Consider the following 4,995-nt stretch of genomic DNA (forward strand, 5'->3'; position numbering starts at 1 on the left):
GGCAGCGGTAAGCAAGAGGGACAGTGACTGCGGAGTGTGTCCCCGCGGCGTATCCGCCGCCTAATCCCGGGAGTAATTCCCCAAAGCGGCGTTATACAGGGCGGCCGCTAATCCCCAGCGCCGTCAAATGCCTGTCCGCGACCCGCCGCCGTATTATGTGCGTGTGTGTGTCGGCGCGGCGTCTCTTCGGTCTGTTTTTAGCCTCGTTAGGGAGATGTSCATGTGCAAAGCGGGGGGAGAGGCGCCGTGCGAGGCCATTAGCATAATACGATGGGTATTTTCGGCCAAGCGGTTTTCTCTTATGGCATCAAATAATTCGGTCATTAACCCTCTAATTACCCGGCGTTGCTGGGGGGGGGTGCACACAGCAGGGTGCGGAGGCGCCGGGCACCGCGGGGCTGCGGCCCCGAGCGCCGGTCGGCCCAGCCCGCTCCGTCGCCGGTGCACGGGGCTGCTCCCGGCCGGGGCTTGCTCATCGCACCCGCGACAGCAACGCCACGTCGGTAAATTCATGCTTCCCGCTCCCCGGTCTTCCATCCCCCTCTTAATTTTAATCGGCACCGCTGCTTTTTATTTTATTAATTGGGGGACCAGGGCAGATAATGGAGAGTCGAAGCGGTAAATTGCCTGCTCGCCCTGGTTCCTGCCCGGTCCCGCAGAGGCTGCCTCGGCGGGGAAGCACCCTCAAAATAACCTCTCTGGGTCAGCTATTGCCTCCTCCACCTTTGCTAGGCACTGGCCACCAGCCGGACTCAGTGTCCCCGTAGATGCTGCACGCACTGAGCGACTTTCAGGATTTCTTGTTCAAATATGTTTAGCTACGACTAGCGTGGGGAAGGGGGCGGAGGACTGTTCCCTCCAAGCCAGCTGAAAGTCAAGTTCAAAGCAGCGTTTCGGAGTTGGGATGTTGTGGATCCTTTGGAGGAGGGAGGGATGGAGGGGGGGGCTCGACACGAGGGAAATCATGTAAAAATGATCTGGTTGCATGAAATCCGTCGCATATGCAGAAGAGTAATGCAGCTCATTTTGCCGCTCTTCTCGGTTTTTCCTCAACCTCTTTATCTTTCAATTGAAAACCAATTAAAGGTTTCTATAAATCTGTTAGCATCCCTTTTATGTGGGGCCCTCTGATGCCTGCTGTATTGCCCTTTAGATGCCTCTTCCTTTTTTTGTTTTACAATTGTTGTATCAATATAATGCTTCCTTTCTTTCTCTGTCTCTATAGATACAGATATACAAGGCAAACTAAAGGTTTCGAATGCTATTCAGTGCCTCCTCATTTGTCCCGGAGCCTTAACAGTGGTGCCCTTTCTCTTCTGGCTGCTTTTCCCTGCTTCTGGAGCAGCAGTTATGGGAGAAGCAGATGGCTACTGATTGGGTGAGCTTTGTGGCTTTAATACTGAATACTTTATGGAAAAGGACTTTATCATGCTTGGTTGGTCAGAGGAACAACGGGATGAGATTTATGACTAGAGAAAATAAATCTTTTTAAGTTTCAGGCTCCTTCACACACCCCATGTCAAGTCGCTGTAGCAAAGCCAGAGCTGAAATCCTCTGCATCTTTCTTTTTTTCCCCTCCCTCCCCCCTCTGTCTTTCTTTCCTTTCACTGCTCTCCCCACCCCCTCTCCGTCAGGGTTTAGCAAACCTCTGCAAACTTTAGGGACTGTCACTCACTGGAGCACTGGAGGCCTTCACAGCCCCGCAGGCTATGAGGAGAAGGAAAAGACCATCGCTAGCCGTGGATCATCTGCCTCGTGGAAGTATGTTAGGGATTCAGCTCCTGTGAAGGCTTGTGCATGTGTAACCCTGAAAGCTGCAGCTATCAGTCCCTGCGGGGAGTTTTGAGTGACATCCTAGTAAACCGTACAAAACAGAGGCCGTGTGGCCTCTGGAGAGAGACGCCCGGGTCGGGCTGCCAGCCGCTCACGTCAGAGCCCAGACCTCCCAAAGCACAGGCAGCCCATGGCCTGCCTTCGATGCCCCTCGCGCAGGGCAGCGCCAAGGCGGGGGGCCCTGCGCCCCCGGAGCGGCTCTCCGCGCCGGCACCCCCTCGCCTCTGCGGGGGCACAGCTCCTGCCGCTCCCCGGCGCCACTGCCATCACGGCTCGCTCTGTCTGTGAGGTCTCGCACCTCGCCTGGAGGACTCGAGCTGCCTCCGCGAGCAGAGCAGCAGACAACCGAGGGCCGTGCCGTGGGGGACTCCTGCCTCAGCGCGCRGGCTGCTGGCAGTGGCTCGCAGGCACTGTGGCACACAGGTACCAAAAGGCCCAGGGGCATACCGGCGTGAGAAATAGATTTGAGTCCTAGCGTGGCTTCCCCCTTCCATTTTCCCTCATTCCCTGTCCCGTATAGCCCAAAGYACCCCATATCAGGCTGTTCAACATTTTTCAGAAGCTAAAGCCAGGCAAAAGCTTTACACTTCTTAAACAATCCTTGGTGCTACTGTCAGCTAAAGTAAGCAGGAAAAACATGAAACTATGGTTTAAAAAAATAATTTTGAGATACAAAGTAAAAAGTGATTTGGGGTTATAAATTAGCCAGTGTTCTTGTTTAATTAACAAGTGTATATGACATTCAGTGCTTCATTTTTTGATCATTTAAAAGCAAATTTTCTGTAACACTTTGGTGAATATATACATTGATACCTAAATAGTTTCTATGTTTAAAGTGCTCTGAAAGAAGTTCAGAGCAAGTTCAAGTACAGTCAGGGACTGAAGAAATAGCAGAGATGCTTACAGCTTCTCTGAGCTGTGAGAAAAAGTGCAGAGGGGAAGGGGCTCTGGGTCCCGCTGTGACTGCCTCTGGCTTCTGGCTGGAGCGGGAGTGTTTTCTCCTTTTGGGGGTGAGTTACAGCAAAAGCGGGAGTCTGGTGAAAGGGGCTTTGCAAATGCATGGTGTGGCAGGGATTTTAACGTGGAAGTCCCAGGTGCCATTGCAAATATCAGTGAGATGAGACTGAAGGGTCAAAGGAAATGGGAAGGGACAAGGACCGTGGGCTTGTTTCGGAGCTGAGCTGGAAACAAGGTAGGACACATCTTGCCGGTGTGCCTCAGTCCTGGTGAGGACCTACGTGGTAAGAAAATGTCRTGGTTGGTTGTGTGATTGATGCATGCCCAAACAGACTCTGTGCCTCAGTTTTAAGGTGTTAGTGGTGGAAGAAGTACTGCTTCTCTGCCTCTGTTCATCCACAGCATGGGAATAATGCCGCTGACATCCCTGGTACAGGATTTCCTGAGGAAAAGCATCATCTGCAAGCCTAGTAATAGTTAAATGTGGAAAGAATAACTTGTAATTCAGCTGAGGCCCCTATTTATTTCCACTACAGAGGCCTAGCCGTGGTGCTTGTCTCAGGGGAAGGGTACAATTCTGTATACATTTCTTTAGGCGCCAGGAAAGCTTGTGGCATGCTCTGCATTGCATTTAAAGTCACTTTTCCATTCCATCTTGTGCTCTTCCCCGCTCCTCCCTCCGAGGACCAGAGGCCGGCCATGCCTCTGAACAGGAGCAGGCAGAGATGAGGGCAAGGCAGCTTTGGGAATCCCTCCGTTCCTCCTTCCCGCAATCCCACAGCACTGCCTAAATGATCACGGCTGGGTTTATGTGCTTCTGGGAACTTAAATATTTTCTCAGGTTGCTCAGCGATTTTATTTCATGGGTGATTTAATAATAAAGTCACCTGTGAGCCAGTCCTTGGCTGTTTATCTGTGTCCTCACAGGAATAATTGTACATCTGTAGGCCTTGTGTGTGCTCCTTACCATGTCACAACTTTGAGGCAGCTTCTCCCAAGGGATCCAGGAGTGTCTCCGACCACGGCTGACCGCAGATTGCACAGCCTTTTCCGGCCTCTTTCCCCCCCCTTTCTTGGTGAAATCCAGGGAGAAAAAGGAAGGCTTTTCCAGTACAAGTCTGGAGGGTGTCTTGACATCCTTAGGGAGACAGATCCTCAGTCCTTTGCAGCCATCCCCATGGTAACTCACCATGGGAGAAAACCGGCGCTTCCCTCGGTTTCTGGGAGGTTAAGTGAATTTGGTGGCCGAGCGCCGTGGGCAGGATCGCTGCCGCGTTGTCCCCTCGCCCTGCGCTTCCCCTCCCCGCGGCGCGGCGCGGCGAGCACCCCGTCGCCCCCTCCGCCCCGCCACCTGCAGCTGCTCTCTCGCCCCGCTGCCGTCGCCCCCTCCCCGGCCTCCTCTGGCTCCAGGCGCCCCCGGGAGCGGTGTGGGGCCGCCTGTGCCCCCGGGCCGCCCCCCGCCTCCCCGGCAGCTCCGGGCTGGGCTGCCCGAGGGCGAACGGGGCGGACGAGCCGTGCCGCCCGCGCCCGGACGGGGCGGACGGGGCTACACCGCTGCGGGCTGCTGCCGCCCTGCTCGGCAGCGGCCTCCACCCCCGCCGCCTGTCGCAGGCTCGGCCCCTCCGGGGCACATGCCCGTGCGGGCACTGCTCCCCCCGGCCCGGGGTGCGCCGCACCGCGGGGGGACGGCGCCTGACCGCTGCCCGGGGCTGCGGCGGGGGAAGCGGTTCGTACCGAGGGCGGCGTTTCTGTCACGGAAAGGGGGTGCCGGAGCCCTCGCCCTGCCTTTGCACAGGGTAGGGAGGAGGCTCTTGGTTTAACTTTGCCGAGAGCTGTTTTGGGGCGTCTGTCCCCGTCTCCTCCGGCCTGGCGAGAACGGCCCCCCTCTGCCACCCGGAGCGGCGCGGTGCCGTCGGGGGGCGGCCCGGGGCGCCCAGCCCTCCGCCGCCGTGGGGCTGGCGGCGTCTGGGGGCGCGGGGCTGCGCTTGTGGGGCTCGGAAACCGGGGGGGCAGCTGTCTGCCGCTCGTCGCTGTGACGGTCCTTTTGGGAGACGGCGGCTGGAGCTTCTCCGCCCGGCTCCCGCTTAGGTCTCCGCGGGAGATTTCCTTGAATAATCTCTCTCTCCCTAACATATATATAATAACATTTTTTTTTAATGTGGGTCACAAGCGTTTGCGTGGCCCCGCAGGGCTGGCGGTGCACCT

At 56.4% G+C, this 4,995-nt stretch overlaps 1 protein-coding gene across 1 annotated transcript in view; it reads left to right on the plus strand.

The window, feature by feature from the left end:
- Window positions 1–4,995, plus strand: part of PRDM8 (PR/SET domain 8) — a 16,609-nt gene that overhangs the window by 4,955 nt on the left and 6,659 nt on the right. The window lies entirely within an intron of this gene.

Source organism: Apteryx rowi, unplaced genomic scaffold (genome assembly GCF_003343035.1).
Source record: "Apteryx rowi isolate R43461 unplaced genomic scaffold, aptRow1 scaffold_557, whole genome shotgun sequence".
NCBI classification, from domain to species: Eukaryota; Metazoa; Chordata; class Aves; order Apterygiformes; family Apterygidae; genus Apteryx; species Apteryx rowi.